Source organism: Heterodontus francisci, chromosome 13 (assembly GCF_036365525.1).
Source record: "Heterodontus francisci isolate sHetFra1 chromosome 13, sHetFra1.hap1, whole genome shotgun sequence".
Taxonomy (NCBI): domain Eukaryota; kingdom Metazoa; phylum Chordata; class Chondrichthyes; order Heterodontiformes; family Heterodontidae; genus Heterodontus; species Heterodontus francisci.
The window spans coordinates 32236817-32260919 of record NC_090383.1 but is presented as its reverse complement, the minus strand read 5'-3'; positions in this window follow the sequence as shown (position 1 = coordinate 32260919).

Here is a 24103-nt window from a genome sequence, read left to right as displayed (position 1 = left end):
GAATTTCTTTTGAACTGCCTCCAATGCCAGTATATCCTTTCTTAAATACAGAGACCAAAACTGTACACAGGGCCTCAGCAACACCCTGTACAGTTGTAATAAGACTTCCCTATTTTTAAACTCCAACCTCCTAGCAATGAAGACCAACATTCTATTTGCCTTCTTAATTACTTGCTGCACCTGCATGCTAACCTTTTGTGTTTCATGCACAAGAACACCTAGATCTCTCTGTGCTGTACTTTTTTGGAGTCTTTCTCCATTTAAATAATAGTCTGTCTTTTGATTCTTCCTACCAAAGTGCATGACCTCACACTTTCCTACATTAAACTCCATCTGCCAAGTTTTGCCCACTCACTCAATCTATCTATATCCACTTGCAGATTCTTTATGTCCTCATCACAACATGCCCTCCCGCCTAATTTTGTATCGTCAACAAATTTGGATATATTACACTCTGCCCCCTCCTCCACGTTATTAATATAGATAGTGAATAATTTAGGCCTTAGGACTGATCCTTGTGGCACTCCACTAGTTACGTCTTTCCAACCTGAAAAAGACCCATTAATCCCGACTCTCTGTCTTCTGTGTGTTAACCAATCCTCAATCCATGCTAATACATTACCCCCAATACCGTGAGCTTCTATCTTGTGCAATAATCTCTTATGTGGCACCTTATCGAATGCCTTCTGGAAATATAAATACACTACATCTACCGGTTCCCCTTTATCAACTCTGCTTTTTATATCCTTAAAGAACTCTAGCAAATTTGTCAAACACGATTTCCCTTTCACAAAACCATGTTGACTCTGTTTGATTGCGTTAAACTTTTCTAAATGTCCTGCTATTTCTTCCTTAATAATGGACTCTAGCATTTTCCCAACGACCAATGTTAGGCTGACTGGCCTATGGTTTCCTATTTTTGGCTCCCTCCCTTCTTGAACAGGAGCACCATTTCCTTTAAAACCTTTGGATGTAGGCCATCAGGTCCTGGCGACTTTTCTGCCTTTAGTCGCATTAGTTTGTCAAATACTTTGTCCCTTGTGATAGAGACTGTTACAAGATCTTGCCTCCCATTAGCTCCTTGCTTATCTGATATCTGTGGGATGTTTATGGTGTCCTCGACCGTGAAGACCGATGCAAAATATTGGTTTAAATTATCTGCCATTTCCCTGTTCCCTGTTATCAATTCTCCAGTCACATCCTCCAATAGTCCCACGCTCACTTTAGCTACTCTCTTTTTATATACCCGTAGAAGCTCTTGCTGTTTGTTTTTATATTTCTTGCCAGTTTACTTTCATAATCAATTTTCTCCCTCTATTAGCTTTTCAGTCATCCATTGCTGGTTCCAAAAAAAAATTCCCAATCCTCTGGCTACCACTAGATTTCATCGCTTTGTATGCCTTCGTTTTTGATTGGATACTCTCCTTGATCGCCTTTGTTAACCACGGGTGATTCATCCTTCTCATCGAGTCCTTCTTTTTGACCAAGATAAATACTTGCTGAGTGTTATGAAATATCTGCTTAAACGTCTGCCACTGCTCATCCACTGATCTTCCCCTTAGTCTATTTTCCCAGCCTGCTTTAGACAACTCTTTCTTCATACCTCTTGTTTAAGCTGAGGACACTGGTTTGAAACCAGAGATGCTTGTCCTCAAACTGAATTTGAAATTCTACCATGTTGTGATTTCCACCCCCTAGAGGATCCTTAACTACGATATCTCTTATTAATCCTACATCATTACACATTACTAGATCTAAAATAGCCTGTTCCCGGGTAGGTTCTGCTACGTATTGCTCTAAGTAACAATCCCTGATGCACTCGACAAATTCATCTTCCATGTTACCTCTGCCAATTCAATTTGTCCAGTCAATATGCAGATTAAAATCACCCATGACAATTGTAGTGCCCTTCTTACATGCCTCCGTTATTTCCCGATTTATACTTTGTCCTACAGTGAGGCAACTCTTTGGGGGCCTATAGACGACTCCCTCCCATGACTTCTTCCCCTTGCTATTCCGTATTTCCACCCAAACTGATTCCATACTATATAGTAGTGATACACCTATATCACTACCCACCACCGCACTGATACCTTCCTTTATTAACAAAGCTACCCACCTCCTTTTCCTTTTTACCTATTTTTCCCAGAACGTTGAATACCTTGAATACTGAGTTCCCAGTCTTGGTCACCCTGCAACCACGTCTTTGTAATAGCTATCAAGTCATACTCATTAATTTATATTTGTGCTGTCATCTCATCTATCTTGTTACAAATACTGCGTGCATTCAGATAAAGAGCCTTAAGCTTTGACTTTTTGCCATTATTACTCATTCTGGTTCTAGGTTCTGCTGTACTCTTCTGCTTATATTTTCTGCCCCTTCCTGTCACACTTTGATTACCATTCGCCTCTTCACTACCCTGCGCCTCTGCTCTCTCATTTCTTTTTGATTTTTTAAACTTCCCTTCAATTGAACCCTCGCCCCCATTAATTAGTTTCAAGTCCTATCTGCAATCCTAGTTGTACGATTTACTAAGACACTGGTCCCAGCATGGTTCAAATGGAATAAAAACAAGAAATGCTGGAACCACTCAGCAGGTCTGGCAGCATCTGTGGAAAGAGAAGCAGAGTTAATGTTTCAGGTCAGTGACCCTTCTTCGGAACTGACAAATATTAAAAATGTCACAGGTTATAAGCAAGTGAGGTGGGGGTGGGGCAAGAGATAACAAAGGAGAAGGTGTAGATTGGACAAGGCCACATAGCTGACCAAAAGGTCATGGAGCAAAGGCAAACAATATGTTAATGGTGTGTTGAAAGACAAAGCATTAGTACAGAAACGGTGTTAACAGACTGAATACTGAACAGCAGCAAGTGCAAACATGAAAAAAAACAATGGGTAAGCAAACTGAACAAACTAAGATGAAATGAAATAAATGCAAAAAAAAGGCTGTAAAAATGTAAAAAAGAAAAAAAGAAGAAAAAAGAAAAAACAACTAAAAATGAAAGTAAAATGGGGGGCTGTCATGCTCTGAAATTATTGAACTCAATGTTCAGTCCGGCAGGCTGTAGTGTGCCTAATCGGTAGATGAGATGCTGTTCCTCGAGCTTGCGTTGATGTTCACTGGAACACTGCAGCAATCCCAGGACAGAGATGTGAGCATGAGAGCAGGGGGGAGTGTTGAAATGGCAAGCAACCGGAAGCTCAGGGTCCTGCTTGCGGACCGAGCGGAGGTGTTCCGCAAAACGGTCACCCAGTCTGCGCTTGGTCACCCCAATGTAGAGAAGACCACATTGTGAGCAGCGAATACAGTATACTACATTGAAAGAAGTACAAGTAAATTGCTGCTTCACCTGAAAGGAGTGTTTGGGGCCTGGGATAGTGAGGAGATAGGAGGTAAATGGGCAGGTATTACACCTCCTGCGATTGCAGGGGAAGGTGCCATGGGATGGGGACGAGGTGGTGGGGGTAATGGAGGAGTGGACCAGAGTGTCACGGAGGGAACGATCCCTTCGGAATCTCCTTCCCAAAATCCACAAACGGGACTGTCCCGGCAGACCCATTGTGTTAGCCTGCTCCTGCCCAACTGAACTTATTTCTTCCTATCTAGACTCTATCTTTTCTCCGCTGGTCCAGTCTCTTCCCACCTACATCCGTGACTCTTCTGACGCCCTACGTCATTTTGACAATTTCCAGTTTCCTGGTCCCAACCGCCTCCTCTTCACTATGGACGTCCAATCGCTCTACACCTCCATCCCCCACCAGGATGGTTTGAGGGCTCTCCGCTTCTTCCTGGAACAGAGGCCCAACCAGTCCCCATCCACCACCACCCTCCTCCGCCTGGCTGAAATTGTTCTCACATTGAACAACTTCTCCTTCAACTCCACGCACTTCCTTCAAGTAAAAGGTGTTGCTATGGGTACCTGCATGGGTCCTAGTTATGCCTGTCTTTTTGTGGGATGTGTCGAGCATTCTTTGTTCCAGTCCTACTCAGGCCCCCTCCCCCAACTCTTTTTCCGGTACATTGATGACTGTATCGGTGCCGTTTCCTGTTCCTGCCCTGAACTGGTAAATTTTATCAACTTTGCTTCCAATTTCCACCCTCCTCTCACCTTTACATGGTCCATCTCTGACACTTCCCTTCCCTTCCCTTCCTCGACTTCTCTGTCTCCATCTCTGGGGATAGGTTGTCTACTAATATCCATTATAAGCCCACCGACTCCCACAGCTACCTCGACTACACTTCTTCACACCCTACCTCCTGTAAGGACTCCATTCCATTCTCCCAATTTCTCCATCTTCAACGCATCTGCTCTGATGATGCTACCATCCATGACGGTGCTTCTGGTATGACCTTTTTCCTCAATCGAGGATTCCCCCCCACTGTTGTTGACAGGGTCCTCAACCGTTTCCAGCCCATTTCCCGTACCTCTGCCCTCAACCCTTCCCCTCCCTCCCAGAACCGTGACAGGGTTCCCCTTGTCCTCACTTTCCACCCCAACAGCCTCCATATCCAAAGGATCATCCTCCGCCATTTCCGCCACCTCCAGCGTGATGCCACTACCAAACGCATCTTCCCCTCCCTTCCCCTGTCAGCATTCCGAAGGGATCGTTCCCTCTGCGACACCCTGGTCCACTCCTCCATTACCCCCACCACCTCGTCCCCATCCCATGGCACCTTCCCCTGCAATCGCAGGAGGTGTAATACCTGCCCATTTACCTCCTATCTCCTCACTATCCCAAGCCCCAAACACTCCTTTCAGGTGAAGCAGCGATTTACTTGTACTTCTTTCAATGTAGTATACTGTATTCGCTGCTCACAATGTGGTCTCCTCTACATTGGGGAGACCAAGCGCAGACTGGGTGACCATTTTGCGGAATACCTCCGCTCAGTCCGCAAGCAGGACCCTGAGCTTCCGGTTGCTTGCCATTTCAACACTCCCCCCTGCTCTCATGCTCACATCTCTGTCCTGGGATTGCTGCAGTGTTCCAGTGAACATCAACGCAAGCTCGAGGAACAGCATCTCATCTACCGATTAGGCACACTACAGCCTGCCGGACTGAACATTGAGTTCAATAATTTCAGAGCATGACAGCCCCCCATTTTACTTTCAGTTTTAGTTGTTTTTTCTTTTTTCTTCTTTTTTTCTTTTTTGCATTTTTACTACCTTTTTTTCGCATTTATTTCATTTCATCTTAGTTTGTTCAGTTTGCTTACCCATTGTTTTTTTTCATGCTGCTGTTCAATATTCAGTCCGTTAACACCGTTTCTGTACTAATGCTTTGTCTTTCAACACACCATTAACATATTGTTTGCCTTTGCTCCATGACCTTTTGGTCAGCTATGTGGCCTTGTCCAATCTACACCTTCTCCTTTGTTATCTCTTGCCCCACCCCCACCTCACTTGCTTATAACCTGTGACATTTTTAATATTTGTCAGTTCCGAAGAAGGGTCACTGACCCGAAACATTAACTCTGCTTCTCTTTCCACAGATGCTGCCAGACCTGCTGAGTGGTTCCAGCATTTCTTGTTTTTATTTCAGATTTCCAGCACCCGCAGTATTTTGCTTTTATTTTATGGTTCAAATGGAGCCCGTCCCAATGGAACAGCTCTCTCCTTCCCCAGTACTGGTGCCAGTGCCCCATGAATCGGAACCCATTTCTCCCACACCAATCTTTGAGCCACGCGTTTACCTCTCTAATCTTATTTACCTTACGCCACATGGCTCAGGTAGTAATCTGGAGATTATTACCTTTGTGGTTCAGCTTTTTAATTTAGCCCCGAGCTGCTCATAGTCCCTCAGCAGAACCTCTTTCCTAGACCTACCTATGTATTTGGTACCTACTTGGACCACGACAACTGGATCCTTCCCCTCCCACTCTAAGTTCCTCTCTAGCCCAGAAGGGATGTCCTTAACCTTGGCACCAGGTAGGCAACACTACCTTCAGGACTCTATCTTTGCTGCAGAGTACAGTATCTATTCCCCTAACTATGTTATCCCCTATTACTACTACATTTCTCTTTTCTCCCCCAACTTGAATGGGACTCTGAACCATGGTGCTGTGGTCTGTTCACTCATCCTTCTTGCAGCCTGTGCCCTCCTCCACACTGGAACAAGAACCTTGTACCTATTTAGCTCCTCCAAAGCTAAATTTTGGATCCCCATACCTGCCTCACTCGCAGTCACACCCTCCTGTCCCTGAGCACGGTCCAAATTTGATGTAATTAGTCTAAGGGGTGTGACTGTCTCCTGAAACAGTGTGTTCAGGTAACTCACCCTCTCCCTGATGTGTCGCAGTGTCTGCAGCTCGGACTCCAGCTCATCAACTCTGAGCCGAAGGTCCTCAAGCAGCCAACACTTGCTGCAGATGTGGTCACCGTGGATCGCACCAGCGTCCACCAGCTCCCTCATACTACAGCTGCAACTCATCGGTGCCCAGCCATCTCTATTCTATTTAATTAATTAATTTAGACATGTCTGAACACAAGTGTCTCAAGCTTTCATGGTAGGTGGTTCTGACATCTACAGCTTCATGGGACAAGACCTCCCTCTCAGTGGACCAGGTGGGAATGCATTGCCAATGTCCAACAAGGTGCCTGTCACTGGAGGCCCACATTACCTTCCTTCTCCACCCCACCACCCTCCTCACCCCACATCTCTTACCAAGTTGTGTTCTCTCACCTTCTTCAAAGAGAGAAAGCTGTGATATAGGTTCTGGTAATGGCTTGTGTGCGGAAGAGGGAAGGACACCAATTGTAGAGGGTGACTGTGGGGCAAGAGGGCAATAGGTTAGGGTGAATATGAATGTTAGCTGTTCAGTTGGGTATATGAGGAATGAATGGATCTGTAAGGTATGTTGACCTGAGTCATGCTGTGAAGGAGAATGCTAGGCAAGTCAGAGTATGGAGCCTTGCACCTGTAAGTGTTATACTGCTCACCTGTTATGCCCTCCTGATGTCCTTAATCCTCTTGGTGCACTTTCTCCAAGTTGGAGGGAGCACACTCCTGCTGCTGACTTCCTCAGCCACTTCCATCACGTCTGTTTGGTTGGAGAGGTTGTCCTCTTTCTCCGGTCCTGGGGAGCCTCTCAGCTCCTCCGGGTAGGAGTGAGAGACCTGGGCGGGGCAGGAAGGGACAGTCTTTCCAGGTCACTCCCTCCATTCCTATAGGTGCTGCAGCCTAAAAAATCCAAGTGCTGCTGAGCTTTTCTGAAACGTGCTGTGGTCCCTTTAAACAGAAATCCTTCCTCAGACAGCATGGCTATGTCATCCCACCACCCTCTCTAATGGGTCAGGGGGCCTGGAGTCAGGCTCTTAATTGGTTTGCTCTGGTAAAGAGCAACTGGAGGGCCCAATAACCTGGAGGGCAGGTTTGTGACCTGAAAATGGTTTCGCCATTGTGCCGGAGATTAAGGCGATAAGAGTCCGCCCTACCTCCCTTCTCCACCCCGATCCAAGGAGAACATCCCCAGCTTATCCAATCTTTCCTCGTAGCTGCATTTTTCCAGTCCTGGCAAATTCCTCGTAAATCTCCTCTGTACCCTCTCTAGTGCAATTATATCCTTTCTGTAATGAGGTGACCAGGACTGCACACAGTACTCAAGTTGTGGCCTAACCAATGAGTTCTACAGTTCCAGCATAACCTCCCTGCTCATGTATTCTATACCTTGGCCAATAAAGGAAAAGATTCCATATGCCTCGGTAACCACCTTATCGACCTGTCCTGCTACCTTCAGGGATCTGTGGACATTCACTCCAAGGTCCCTTACTTCCTCTACACTTCTCAGTATTTTCCCATTAATCATGTATTCCTTTACCTTGTTTGACCTCCCCAAGTGCATCACCTCACACTTCTCCAAGTTGAATTCCATTTGCCACTTTCTGTCCATCTGACCAGACGATCAATATCTTCCTGCAGCCTACAGCTATCCTCCTCGCTATCTACCACACGGCCAATCATTGTGTCATCCGCAAACTTCTTGATCATGCCTCCTACATTTACATCCAAATCGTTAAAATACATCACAAAAGCAGGGACCCAGTACAGAGCCCTGTGGAACACCACTGGAAACAGCCCTCCAGTCGCTAAAACAGACGTCAACAATTACCTTTTGTTTCCTGCCACTGAGCCAATTTTGTAACCACCTTGCAGCATTTCCCTGGATCCCATGGGATTTTTTTTAACTAGTCTGACATATGGGACCTTGCCAAAAGCCTTGCTAAAATCCATTAGACCACATCAACAGCACTACCCTAATCTATCTTCCTTGTTACCTCTGCAAAAAATTTGATCAAGTTGGTCAAACAAGACCTTCACTTAACAAATCCATGCTGACTATCCTTGATTAACCTGTGCCTTTCTAAGTGACAGTTTATCCTGTCTCTCAGAATAGATTCCAATAATTTGCCCATGACTGAGGTTAGACTGACTGGCCTGTAATTATTCGGTGTATCCTTCACTCCCTTTTTTAAACAGAGGTACAACGTAACAATTCTCCAATCCTCCAGAATCACACCTGTATCCAGTGAGGACTGGAAATGATGGTCAGACCCTCTGCTGTTTCCTCTGTTGCTTCTTTTAACAGCGTGGGATACATTTCATCTGGCCCGAGTGATTTATCAACTTTCAAGGATGCTAATCCCATTAATACGTCCTCTCTCCTTATGTTTATCACATCCAATACTTCACACTGTCCCTCCTTAACTACAATATCTGCATTGTCCCCCTCTTTTCTGAAGACAGACACAAAGCATTTATTAAGGACCATATCAATATCTTCCACCCCTACACATAGGTTACCTTTTTGGTCTTTTATGGGCCCTACTCTCTCCTTCGTTATCCTCTTACTCTTAATGTATTGATAAAACATCTTTGGGTTCACCTTGATTTTGTTTGCCACGGTTTCCTCCCACAGCCAAAGACTTGCAGGTTGATAGGTAAATTGGCCATTGTAAATTGCCCCTAGTGTAGGTAGGTGGTAGGAGAATGGTGGGGATGTGGTAGAGAATATGGGATTAATGTAGGATTAGTATAAATGGGTGGTTGTTGGTCGGTACAGACTCGGTGGGCCGAAGGGCCTGTTCAGTGCTGTATCTCTATAAAAATAAAAAAAAATTCTTTCATGCCCTGTCTTTGCTTTCCTAATTTCCTTTTTGAATTCACCCCTCCACTTTCTATAGCCCTCTCGGCTTTCTGTAGTATTAAGTTCTCGGTGTTGGACATAAGCTTTCCTTTTTTGCCTTATCTTACCCTGTAGGCTCTTTGACATCCATGGGGCTCTAGATTTGGCCGCCTCACCCTTTTCCTTTGTGGGAATATGTTTACCCTGAACCCCTTGTATTTCCCCTTTGAATGCCTCCCACTGCTCTGACACTGATTTACCTTCAAGTAGCTGTTTCCAGTCCACTTCTGCCTCCAGGCGCTTACCCATTGTCTCTTGAGACAAGGAGGCCAAAGAAGAAGAAGAAGCTGTTTCCAGTCCACTTTCGTTAAATTACTCCTCAGTTTAGTAAAATTGGCCTTGCCCCAATTGAGAACTCGAACTCCTGTTCTATCTCTGTCCTTATCCATAATTATGTTAAAACTGACTGAATTATGATCACTACCACCAAAATGCTCTCCCACTGCCACTCCTTCCACCTGCCCATCTTCATTTCCTAAAACTAAGTCTAAAACCGTATCCTCTCTTGTTGGACTTGCTACATACTGGGCAAACAAGTTCTCCTGAATGCACCTCAAGAATTCTGCTCCTTCAATTCCTTTCACACTAAAACTATCCCAGTTAATATTGGGTTAGTTAAAATCCCAACTATTACTGCCCTATTGTTCTTGCACTTCTCAGAGATTTGCCTAGATATCTGCTCTTCTATCTCCCTCTGACTATTTGGGGGTCTATAGTACACTCCCAGCAGTGTGATTGCCCCTTTTTTGTTCCTTAGCTCAATCCATATGGCCTCATTTGATTAATCTTCCAACATACCTCCTCACAGCTGTAATAGTTTCCTTGACCAAAATTGCCACTCCCCCTCCTTTCTTAACCACCTTCCTATCGCGTCTGAAAACCCTGTAACCAGGAACGTTGAGATGCCATTCCTGTCCCTCCTTAAGCCATGTTTCTGTAATAGCTATGATATCATACAGCTACATGTCTATCTGTGCCCTCAGCTCATCTGCTTTATTTGCTATCCTCCTTGCATTGAAATAGATATAGTTGAGCACTGCCAAACACTCTTTTTTATTTTCTAAGCCTCGTTTCCTCTGTCTTCCAGACTCATCCACTAATTTTCCACCTTCCATTTTAATTTCGGATTTTGTCAAAACTGAGTCTACCCTCAGGTCCCCATCCCTCTGCCAAACTAGTTTAAACCCTCCTCAACAGCACTAGCAAAACATCTCGCAAGGAATTCAGTCCCAACTCTGTTCAGGTGCAACCCGTCTAGCCTGTACAGGCCACATCTCCCCCAGAACTGGTCCCAATGTCCCAGGAATCTGAAGCCCTCCCTCCTGCACCATCTTTCCAACCATGCATTCATCTGTCTTTATCCTTCTATTTCTATACTCACTTGCACGTGGCATTGGGAGTAATCCGGAGATTACTACTTTTAAGGTCCTTCTTGCTAAATTCTTACCTAGCTCCCTAAATTCTGACTGCAAGACCACATCCCTCTTTCTACCTATGTCATTGGTTACGATGTAGACCACAATTGCTGGCTGTTCACCCTCCTGTTTCAGGATGCTCTGCAGCCACTCAGTGACATCCTTGACCCTGGCACCAGGGAGGCAACACACCATCCTGAAATTCACATTTGCGGCCACAGAAACTCCTGTCTGTTCCCCTGACTATCGCATCACCTATCACCATGGCTGTTTCAGTCTTCCCTGTACCCCACTGTGCAGCTGAGCCACCTGTGGTGCCATGGACTTGGCTCTGGCTGCACTCCCCGGGTGAAACATCATTTTGCTCCGTATTCAGATACCTATTGTAGAGTGAGTTGCACTCAGGGGTCTCCTGCGCTACCTGCCTGATTCTTTTTGATTGCCTGGTGGTCACCCATTCCCTCTCTTCCTGCAAACTCTTAAGCTGCGGTGTGACCATATCTATAAACATGCTTTCCACGTAGCTCTCATCCTCACCAATGCACTGTAATGTCGCCAGCTGCCGCTCAAGTTCCAAAACCCAGAGCTCAAGCTGTTGAAATTGATAATACTTCCTGCACAAATGGTTCTCCAGGACATGGGAAGCACCCTGGGGTTTCCACATAGCACAGGAGGTGCACTCACAAGGTTGAAGCACCCCTGCCATTCCTTTATTTATTAGTTGACCCTTTGCTACTGCTAAAAAAAAAGAAACCTTACCAATACTACAACAGCTTAGAATTATTAATACAATCTTTCTAGTGCTGATAAATGCTACTGATAATCAATCCAGTTCACTATTTAAAATAAACCTCAAAAAATACTCACCAGCTACTTGTTCCTTATTTTAATACTTAATTTATACTTTTTTTTATTCTGCCAGTTGTTGAGATGCTATAACCCAGCTATTTACACACGGACCCCAACAGTTGTGCACTAACCCAGCTATTTACTGATGCTGCCAAACAGCAGTTACTCACCAACCAATCATCTTGCAGCTTTCCTGTGATGCCACTGTTCATTTTGCTTTGGTGAGATAACACTAGTAGCTTCCATCACTGTAGCTTTTAACTGATTGATTGAATTGGCATGTGATTAGCATAGAATCATAGATTCACTGAGTCCCTGCACAGAAGAAGGCCATTTAACCTATCGTGTCTGTGCTGGCTCTCCTTAGGAGCAATTCACATACTGTCACTCCCCCGCCCTCTCCCCACATCCCTGCACATTCCTCCTTTTCAGATATTTACAATATTTAGAAAATGTAGAAAACTTTATGGCACAGGAGGCCACTCTGCCCATTGTGTCCGTGCCGGCTAAAAAACAAGCCACCATCCTAATCCCATTTTCCAGCACTTGGTCCATATTCTTGGAGGTTACAGGGCTTTGGGTGCATATCCAGACACCTTTGAAATGAGTTGAGCGTTTCTGCCTGTAATACCTTTTCAGACAGTGAGTTCCAGACCCCCACCACCCTCATCTTCCCTCTAATCTTTCTAACAATCAGTTTAAATCTCTGCCTCCTAGTCAATGACCTCTCTGTTAAGGGAAATTGGTCCTTCCCATCCACTCTATCCAGGCCCCTCACAACTTTGTACACCTCAGCCTCCTCTGTTCCAAGAAAAACAACCCCAGCCTACCCAATCTTTCCTCATAGCTGCAATTTTCCAGTCCTGGTAACATCTCGTAAATCTCCTCTGTACCCTCTCTAGTGCAATTACATCCTTTCAATAATGAGATGACCAGAACTGCACACAGTACTCAAATTATGGCTGAACTAGTGTTTTATATAGCTCCAGCATAACCTCCCTGCTCTTATATTCTATGCCTTGGCTAATAAAGTATTCCATATGCCTTCTTAACCACCTCATTGATCTGTCCTGCTACCTTCAGGGATCTGTGGACATTCACCCCAAGGTCCCTCTTCCTGCAGTCTCGCTATCAACCATGCGGCCAATTTTTGCAAACGTCTTGATCGTGCCCCCTACATTTAAGTCCTATTCATTAATATGTACCACAAAAAGCAGGTGACCTAGTACTGAGCCCTGTGGAACTCCACTGGAAACACCTGTCAACCATTACCTTTTGTTTCCTACCACTGAGCCAATTTTGTATCCTCCTTGCTTAATTCCCCTAGATTCCATGAGCTTTTATTTGTTTAACCAGTCTGCCATGTGGGACCTTGTCAGAAGCCTTGCTAAAATCCATGTAGATAACATTAACTGCACTACCTTCATCAATCATCCTTGTTACATCCTCAAAAAATTCAATCAAGTCAGTCAGACACAACCTTCCCTTACTAAGGCCAGTTAGCTTAACATCTGCCATAGGGAAAATGTTAGAAGCTATTACTAAAGAAGTTATAGCAGGGCACTTAGAAAACTTCAAGGTAATCAGGCAGAGTGAACATGGTTTGTGAAAGGGAAATCATGTTTAACCAATTTATTGGAGTTCTTTGAAGAAGTATATGTGCTGTGGATAAAGGGGAACCAGTGGATGCACTGTACTTAATTTCCAGAAGGCATTTGATAAGGTGCCACATCAAATGTTATTGTGGAAAATATAAGCTCATGATGTAGGGGGTAACATTTTGGCATGGATAGAAGATTGGCTAGCTAGCAGGAAACAGAAAGTAGGCATAAATGTGTCATTTCTGGTTGGCAAAATGTAATGAATGGTGTGCCACAGGGATCAGTGCTTGGGCCTCAACTTTTTACAATTTATATTAATGACTTGGATGAAGGGACCGAAGGTATGGTTGCTAAATTTGCTGATGACACAAAGAGAGGTAGGAAAGTAAGTTGTGAAGAGGACATAAGGAGGCTACAAAGGGATATAGGTAGGTTAAGTGAGTGGGCAAAGACCTGGCAAATGGAGTATAATGTGAAATTGTTCATTTGGCAGGAAAAATATTATCTAACTGGTGAGAGATTGCAGAGTTCGAGATGCAGAGTGTGTCCAGGGTGTCCTAGTGCATGAATCGCAAAAGGTTAGTATGCAGGTACAGCACGTAATTAGGAAAGCTAATAGAATGTTATCATTTATTGCGAGGGGAATTGAATACAAAAGTAGGGAGGTTATGCTTCAGCTATAGAGGGCATTGATGAGACCACATCTGGAGTACTGTGTACAGTATTGGTCTCCTTATTTAAGGAAGGATGTAAATGTGTTGGAAGCAGTTCAGAGAAGGTTTACTAGACTAATACCTGGAATGGGTGGGTTGTCTTATGAGGAAAGGTTGGACAGGCTAGGCTTGTATCCGCTGGAGTTTAGAAGAGTAAGAGGTGAACTGATTGGAACGTATAAGATCCTGAGGGCTCTTGACAGGGTGGATGTGGAAAGGATGTTTCCTCTTGTGGGAGAATCTAGAACTAGGGGGGTCACTGTTTAAAAATAAGCCCATTCAAGATGGAGATGAGGAGAAATTTTCTCTCAGAGGGTCGTGAGTCTTCGGAACTCTTTTCCTCAAAAGGCAGTGGAAGCAGAGTCTTTAAATATTTTTAAGCCAGAGGTAGATAGATTCTTGATAAACAAGGGAGTGAAAGGTTATCGGGGCCAGTGGGAATGTGGAGTTGAGTTTACAATCAGATCAACCATGATCTTGTTGAATGGTGGAGCAGGCTCGAGGGGCCGGGTGGCCTGCTCCTGTTCCTAACTTGTATGTTCATATGTAAATCCATGCTGACTGGCCGCCTGTTCGGCTATCCTTAAATTCTTTATCCTGGAGTATCAGCAGGTCAGAGAGTGATGTGGCGAGTTCAGAAAATTGTGAAAGAAATGATTGCAAAGCTGTTGTAGAAGCAGCCTGTTGTATTTTCTTTTTCTAGGTGAATACAAATGAAGCTGAAGGGCAGGCATAAAGGATTGAATACAAAGCTTTAATGGAAACATGTTGCATCAGCTTACATGTGCTAACTCACTGTGCGAGAGAATTGAATCATGTCATAGAGCATCACTTCGGATGATGACATATTAGCATAAACATATATTTAAATTATTATCTTTAACATAGTAACAAATACACTATCACAATATCCCCTTCCTTTAAATGACAATCCCATATAGTATTACATTAATATGTATATGAGTAAGCAACCCTTATGACATGTAAGAAAGTTGACAACTATAACACTATTTACATAAAACATTCAATTGTAACAAGAACATTTGGAACACTCCTCTTCAAGGTGTTGTCTACATTTGGAACCGTACTGTTTGTCGGCTGACTCGACAATGGCATGTAGGTGTGTTCTCGAACTGTCCATCCTCTCTTCCTGAAGATTGTGTTTGGGAGAATTGTCCTCACTTGTCGGTGTGTTGCTTGTTGTCTCTTGGTCTTCAAAACGTATGTGGGTACATGTATGTGATGCTGGTTGGTTGCCTTATGCATGGCTAGCAGAGAGTCCCCTACGGTGAGCTTGATTCCTTCGCAGTACCGCACCATTTGATGTTGTCACTCCATACGAAAGTGGTTCTTTATACTTTGAACATCTCTGCTGGGATCCATGTCTGTTCTTGCAGGTGAAGTACCTTCACCTCCTGGCCAACGTGTAGTGGCAGTAATTCTGCACCCACATGCATGTCGAGTGCATCTTTCATCTTATCTTGTTTCTGACGTAATCGGTCTGTGATCAAGGACAATTTGGTGAGATGGTAACTTGGTAACATGTTTCTCACCGGTCAACCAAACTGAATCTCAGCTGTCGATGGCAATCCAGAGTCTAATGCCTTTGCGTGAAGATGCAGTAACGCAACTTAGATATCTTACCTGGTTTCCGAACACTGTTTGATCAGCGATTTGACTGTCCTGACCATACATTCAGCCATCCCATTTGAATAAGGATACCTGGGTGATGATATGACATGGTTGATGGGCCATCATCCACACACATCCTGGAACTTTCCTGTATATTGTGGGCCATTGTCGGACACTACATCTACCTGGACACCAAAAAGACCAAAGATAGCACTAACAGTGTTGGCCACTGCTGTACTTAATGTGTCTTGAAGCTTCGGCACAGTAGGAAATTTGGAGTGATAGTCATCAACAGGTAGTCTTCTCTGCCCAGAGAGCACAGATCGGTTGTTATCTTGATCCATGGTGATGATGGTATGTCATGCGGTTAGAGAGGCTCTTCCTGTTGACTAGCTTGGTGTTCCTAACAGGCATCACAAGTTCTCACCATCTGGTCAAGGTCCTTGCTGATGCCGGGCCAGAATACTGACTAGTGGGCGAGTCGTCTCATCCTTGTGTGGTGGAGCTGTCCAAGTATGTCAGACTGAAGTGTCGTTGGTATGACTACTTGGTGTCCTTTGAATAGTATTCCATTGGATATACCAATTTCGTCTCTATATGGCCAATACATTCTTAGATTTGTAGGGATCTCCTGAATGGTCTCAGGCCAACCCTCTATAACGATTTGCCATTGATCTTGGAGTTTGGGGTCTTGAGAAATCTCCCTCTGGAGTTTCTCTCTCTAGTTTTGACTGAAGCACATGAAATCTACATGGTAGATATCCTCCACACATGCACAGACTTCATCCACCTGGAAGTCAAATGGGATTTCTCATACCTTCCCAGGGTTGGGCAGTCTACTTAGAGTGTCTGATAGGATCATCTGACTACTGGGTTATTTATTTAGAGATATAGCACTGAAACAGGCCCTTCGGCCCACCGAGTCTGTGCCGACCATCAACCACCCATTTATACTAATCCTACACTAATCCCATATTCCTACCACATCCCCACCTGTCCCTATATTCCCCTACCACCTACCTATACTAGGGGCAATTTATAATGGCCAATTTACCTACCAACCTGCAAGTGTTTGTATCTAACATCAGTTGTAGCACTGAAACTTGATGAGTAACCTCCGGAGTCTAGGCAGTGCACTCGTGAGTTGTTTTCTCCAGATCATCTCTCGCAGCTTATATGTCTGGACCGTGAACTCTTTTCTGAATAAGCATGCGTGGAATCTGGTGATCCCAAAGGCAAGAGAGAGAGTTTCTCATTTGATACTGGAGTAATTTACAGACCTTTTGAACCAAATGCGGCAGGCTTGTCTTGAAGAAGACATACACTGAAACCTTTCTGTCATGTGTCTACTTCTAATGTTGCTGTCTTCCAAGGGTCACAGCACTGAAGACATGACTTGGCTGACAGTGCTTGTTTCAATGCACTGAAATACATGATGGTGATTGGCCTGCTATAGGAATTGTGTGTTTTTCTTCAGCAATTCCCTTAGTAGGGATGCCTTCTCCAAGAAGCTCGGCATGTATACGAGGAAGTTGAATAGACCGAGACACCTTTGGAGGTCGTCCTTGTCCTGCGGTGTTAGCATTGACTGGATGTCTTCGATCATCCAAGGATCTGGGCAGATAGCTGAACTTGAGTAAATCACACCAAAAAAATGTTATGTGATTGGCCTTAATGGAGCACCTTTTGCCGGTGGTCTCCGTTAATAAGTGTAGGTTTCTGTCATGCTCTTCTTCCATACGTCCTACTACAGCGATGTCATCCGAAATACACACACAACCTGGCACACGTTCCATTATCCAATCCATATGCTGTTGAAATATATCCTGGCTGACTGATAACTCAAATGGTAAATGGCGAAAACAGTACCTGCTAAAGGGAATTCTGAACATTATTAGCTCGTGCGGCCCTCTTGACAAGTGTACGGACAAATATCCGTTTTTGCGTCTAATTTGTAAGTGTTTCATTCCAGCAAGTGTTGCATTTCTAGCTTTGGTATCTTATGAGAACATCGCTTTGTTTAGCCTCCTTGGATCTAAACATAGTCAAATTAAACCATCCTTCTTGATTGTGGTAGTGATGGAACTGCACCAGTCTGTGTGATGTTGCATTCATTGAATGATGCCTTGTTTTTCCATTCCATCCAGTTCCATCTTTAATTTTTCTCGAATGTGGACGCTGCATTTTCGCAGTGGGTCCATTGACAGTGTTACACCTTCTTTAAGGTGTAGGACTGTGTCCCTGTGGAAATTTCCAACCATGTCAAACCGGTCCAGGTATAACCTCTGGAGGTCTATTCTGATCCAACGAGTGTGCACCTGTTTTGACTGCTGTGATCTTCTGACTGGGTCAGCTCATGGATGGTGATTATGTTAAGTTTGTTGCATTCCGGCAGCCCTGCTACTGCTAGTCCTGACATATCCACTATGTAGAATATCTGAGTAGACCATGAGGACTATATGCACCTGCATTCCAGGTCTAGGAAATTGAGGCACTTTATTGTTGAGCCATTGTATGCCGTAAGCTCATATTTGTGGGTTGGACCACGGACTTCCATACCTCATGGTACATGTCCTTGAGGATGTGGAAAAGTAGAGTGTTGGCACTTGCACCAGTATCAATCTTCACTCTCAGTTGATGCCATCTAGCCTTATTGGGATAGACCATCTGGAATGTTGTGAAAGCTTCCGTTTTGTTACAGAATGGACAGGTTCCATTAAGGTGATCATGTGAAACAGCTGTTCACCTGTAGTGTCTTCACCTCGATCGACCTCATCCATTTTGGTCAGGCATTCCCTCGTTTTGTGGATGCTTTTGATGATGCCTGGAAGTGTCTCACTTCCCTTCGCCTCTGGGTGGCGTACTTCTGCATTTGAGCGCTGTCCACTCTGGCTTCTCCCCATGTTCCTGCTGCTGGACCTTCTGCATAGTTTGGCCCAGTGCCCTCTAAGCCGCATGTCTTGCTTATGACTGTGTATGCTGGGCATCTACGTGGTCGACAGGACAGCCTGCAGTTACTGCACAACTTGATCTGCCTGGGTGCATTGGATATTGTGCCGACGGGCATTTCGGACCCTAAGGCTTGCACATACAGTCTCCCTGAGATAATTGCCTCGTATCCGTATCTGTCCTGCAGCATACTCTCCACACTGCGTCCCTTCGGCCATAATGCTGCACTGATCTCTGCAGCTGAAACTACCAATCATTTTTGTCTTGCTGGCTCGGGGTAAAACCAGGACTGCACTCAAATTGCCTTCAATCTCTACTCACACTGTTACTCTCCCGATCTAAGATCTGTGATCTTGTCGCAGAGCTTCTGGCTTAAATTTTCTTTTTTTTTTTATTCGTTCTGGGGATATAGGTGTTGCTGGGTATGCCAGCATTTATTGACCATCCCTAGTTGCCCTTGAGAAGGTGGTGGTGAGCTGCCTTCTTGAACCGCCGCTGTCCTTGGATGTAGGTGGACCAACAGTGCTGTTAGGAAAGAGTTGAAAGCTGAAAGGTTTTCAGCTGCTGATCAATGCTGTCAACTCACTACTGCTGCCACCATTTTGCATTTTTTCTTTCTAGATTAGTACAAACGAAGTTGAAGGGTAGGCATATAGGTTTGAACGCACAACTTTAATGGAGACTTCTTGTTTCAACTTACATGTGCTAACTAACTATGCAGGAGAACTTAATCACATGATATTGTATCACTTCCTGTGATGACATACCTATTAGCATAAACATATATTTAAATGATTATAGTTAACCTACTAACTAATACACCATCACATCACAGCCGGGGCAGTTTCTGGATCACATCTACTTTGTGTTGGTCTGGACTGTGTCCTTCATCCAAGGTGTTAATACCAAGGAAAGTAACTTGAGGTTGGTGGAGGGTTAATTTTAAGAATAGCATCTGTCAGCAGTTGCTGCAGTTCCTGAAGCAGTTGTATATGTTAGTCACAGGTTTCAATGGCAAGAAGCAAATCATTGACAGACTATAACAAACAATCTGGACATGAAATGTTACCGACTGCTGCAGCCATTTTCTTCTGAAAAATAGTGGGAAAATTATCAAACCACCCTCCTCCGTGGAGACCAGTTCAGGTATACTGTTGATTCCCAAAAGTAAAAGCAAATTTATATTGGTTTTCCCTCTTTACAGGAATTTCCCTCTTTCTAGAACTCATTGACAATATCAACTGTCCAGAACCATTTGGCTTTCTTTGATATTTCGGATAATAACGTGGGTGTCTCTCTCACCATCAGGGAGCAGGCTGGAGTCACCAGATTTAACTTCTGATAATCGATTGTGAGACACCTGCTCCCATCAGGTTTCTTAACAGACCAAATGGGTGAATTGGTTGTGAAGGTGCTCTGCTGTATGACACCCAGCTGTAACTGCCTCAGTGTAGTCTGCATTGCAGGATAACTCACAGCTGGAACAGGGTGCTGCTTAACTTTCACATGGATCTGCCATTAATTTCTTCTTCTCCTTTCAGTTGCTCACAGTTGTGCTTGTGCATGACAAATACTGCTCTGTACTGTATTAGTAGCATCTGTAAGTCTGGGTCTGGGTGTGAAGGTAATAGATATAAGTTGAGGTTCCTTAATCGCAAACACTGGCCAGAATTTTCTCGAAGGCTCAAGGTCTCGATATCAGAAGCAGAAGTGGGTGTTGTTGTCATGTGGGTGGAGGGTGGGGAGTGAGCTAAAGTTCCGTATCCCGTCGGAGCCGGCCAATTAACTTCCAGCAGGTTGGGGAGCTGTCCACTGAGGTGGCACGGGTGGCATGAAGTCACGCTACAACCAGCGCTGGTACCATATTTAAAGGGAAGCCAGCAGTAAGTTAAATGGCAGCAGCCCCTGAGAGAACAGAAAGCAGAGAGGGAGCGCTGGAAACCGAAGCACGTACCAAGATGTCACAAGGATGATCCAAAGTGGCCCCACAGTTTGCCAATGCCTCTATGCATTTGCTCCTGCAGGCTGCTTGGGCAAGGAGGGTGGTCCTTTTCCCCCAGGGCAGGAGCCGGAGACCAGCCCAGCAGACGAAGCAAGCCTGGATGGAGATTGCAGAGGAGGCCAGCAGCGGTGGGGTCATCCTTCGCACATGGCTACAGTGCCATAAGAGGGTCAATGACCTCATGTGTTCTGGCAAAGTGAGTGCAGCACACAACGTTAACCTTACAGTGTTATATGTGGCAAAGGGTGAATGTGAAGTTGGTGCAGGAATAGGTATGAACATGTTGCACCACAGACATTTGCAAAAATTATTGATTCAGCCACGGACATGGGGCAATTAATCTGTATATAAAGTGTATAGCCCATCTAATGCCATCAAAACAAAGTCTGATTTAAAACACATTTCTCCCTATTAAAAAAGCAGCTATGCATATAAATATCAATGGAGAGCAGCAGAACTATATTAGCTTTTTTTTTCATTCATGGGATGTGAGCGTCGCTGGCTAGGCCAGCATTTATTACCCATCCATAATTGTCCTGGAGAAGGTGGTGGTGAGCTGCCTTCTTGAACCGCTGCAGTCCACGTGAGGTAGGAACACCCACTGTGCTGTTAGGAAGGGAGTTCCAGGATTTTGACCCAGCGACAGTGGAGGAATGACGATATAGTCCCAAGTCAGGATGGTGTGACACTTGCAGTGAAACTTTCAGGTGGTGGTGTTCCCATGCATTTGCTGCCCTTGTCCTTCTAGTTAGTAGAGATCATGGGTTTAGAAGGTGCTGTCTAAGGAGCCTTGGTGCATTGCTGCAGTGCATCTTGTAGATGGTACACACTGCCTGTGCATCGGTGGTGGAGGGAATAAATGTTTGTGGATGGGATGCCAATCAAGCGGACTTGCTTTTTCCTGAATGGTGTCGAGCTTGAGTGCTGTTGGAGCTGCACCCATCCAGAAAAGTGGAGAGTATTCCATCACACTCTAGACTTGTGCCTAGTAGATGGTGGTGGACTGGCTTTGGGGAGTCAGAAGGCAAGTTACTTGCCACAAAATTACATAGAAACATAGAAAATAGGAGGAGTAGGCTATTCGGCCTTTCGAGTCTGCTCCGCCATTCATTATGATCACGGCTGATCATCCAACTCAGTAACCTGTTCCCGCTTTCCCCCCATATCCTTTGATCCCTTTCGCACCAAGAGCAATATCTAACTTCTTCTTGAAGACATACAATGTTTTGGCCTCAACTGCTTTCTGTGATAGCGAATTCCACAGGCTCACCACTCTCTGGGTGATGAAATGTCTCCTCATCTCAGTCCTGAAAGGTTTACCACATATCCTTAGATTATGACCCCTGGTTCTGGACTCCCCCACCATTGGGAACATCCTTCCTGCATCTACCCTGTCAAGTCCTGTTAGAATTTTATAGGTTTCTATGAGATCCCCCCTCACTCTTCTGAACTCCAGCGAATATAATCCTGACCGACTCAATCTCTCCTCATATGTCAGTCCCACCATCCCAGGAATCAGTCTGGTAAACCTTCACTGCACTCCCTCTATAGCAAGAACATCCTTCCTCAGATAAGGAGACCAAAACTGCACACAATATTCCAGGTGTGGCCTCACCAAGGTCCTGTATAATTGCAGCAAGATATCCCTGCTCCTGTAGTTGAATCCTCTCGCTATGAAGGTCAACAAACCATTTGCCTTTTTTACCGCCTGTTGCACCTGCATGCTTACCTTCAGTGAATGGTGTACGAGAACATCCAGGTCTCGCTGCATATTCCCCTCTCAGTTTATAGCCGTTCAGAAAATAATCTGCCTTCCTGTTTTTGCTACCAAAGTGGATAACCTCACATTTATCCACATTGTACTGCATCTGCCATGCATTTGCCTGCTCACTCAACTTGTCCAAATCACCCTGAAGCGCCTCTGCATCCTCCTCACAATTCACCCTCCCACCCAGTTTTGTGTCATCTACAAATTTGGAATTACATTTAGTTCCCTCATCTAAATCATTAATATATATTGTGAATAGCTGGGGTCCCTGCGGTACCCCATTAGTCACTGCCTGCCATTTGGAAAAAGACCCATTTATCCCTACTCTTTGTTTCCTGTCTACCAATCAATTTTCTATCCATTGCAATACACTACCCCCAATCCCATGTGCTTTAACTTAACACGCTAATCTCTTATGTGGGACTGTGTCGAAAGCCTTCTGAAATTCCAAATAAACCACATCCACTGGCTCCCCCTCATCAACTCTACTAGTTACATCCTTGCAGAATTCTCGTAGATTTGTCAAGCATGATTTCCCTTTCGTAAATCCATGCTGACTCTGCCCGATTCTACCACTGTTCTCCAAGTGCTCTGCTATAAAATCTTTGATAATGGACTCTAGAATTTTCCCCACTACAGACGTCAGGCTGACTGGTCTATAATTCCCTGCTTTCTCTCTACCTCCCTTTTTAAATAGTGGGGTTACATTAGCTACCCTCCAATTTGTAGGAACTGTTCCAGAGTCTATAGAATCTTGGAAGATGACCACCAATACATCCACTATTTCTAGGGCCACTTCCTTAAGTACTCTGGGATGTAGTTTATCAGGCCCTGGGGATTTATCGGTCTTCAATCCCATCAATTTCCCCAATACCATTTCTCTAATACCGATTTCCTTCGGTTCCTCTCTCTCACTAAGCCCTGTGTTCTCCAACATTTCTGGTATGATATTTGTATCCTCCTTTGTGAAGACAGAACCAAAGTCTGCATTTAGTTGGTCAGCCATTTCTTTGTTCCCCATAATAAATTCCCCTGTTTCTGACTGTAAGGGACTTGTCTTCAATCTTTATCTCGTCACATACCTATAGAAACCTTTAGTCAGTTTTTATGTTCCCTGCAAGCTTGCTCTCATATTCCTGTTGTCCCCTTCTTAATCAATCCCTTGGTCCTCCTTTGCTGAATTCTAAACTGCTCCCAATCCTCAGGTCTGTTGTTTTTTTCTGGCAAATTTATATACCTCTTCCTTGCATCTTATGCTATCTCTAATTTCCCTTGTAAGCCATGGTTTGGCCACCTTTCCTGTTTTACTTTTGTGCCAGACAGAGATGAACAATTGTTGCAGTTCTTCCATGTGCTCTATAAATGTTTGCCATTGCCTATCCACCGTCATCCCTTTAAGTAATGTTTCCCAATCCACCATAGCCAACTCACGCCTCATACCTTCGTAGTTTCCTTTACTAAGATTCAGGACCCTAGTCTCAGAACCAACTACGTCACTCTCCATCTTGATGAAGAATTCTATCATATTATGGTCGCTCATCCTCAAGGGGTCTTGCACCACTAGATTGTCAATTATTCCTCTCTCATTACCCAGTCTGAGATGGCCTGTTCTCTAGTTGGTTCCTCAACATATTGGTCCAGAAAACCATCCCGTATACACTCCAAGAATTCCTCCACTACGGTATTGTGACTAATTTGATTTGCCCAATCTATATCCAGATTAAAGTCACCCATAATTACAGATGTTCCTTTACGCATGCATCTCTAATTTCCTGTTTAATGCCATTCCCAACATCACCACTACAGTTTGGGGGTCTATATACAACCCCCACTAACGTTTTTTGCCCCTTAGTGTTTCTCAGCTCTACCCATACAGATTCCACATCGTCAGAGCTAATATCTTTCCTCGCTATTGAGTTAATTTCCTCATTAACCAGCAATGCAACTCCACCATCTTTTGCTTTTTGTCTGTCCTTCCTAAATACTGTATAC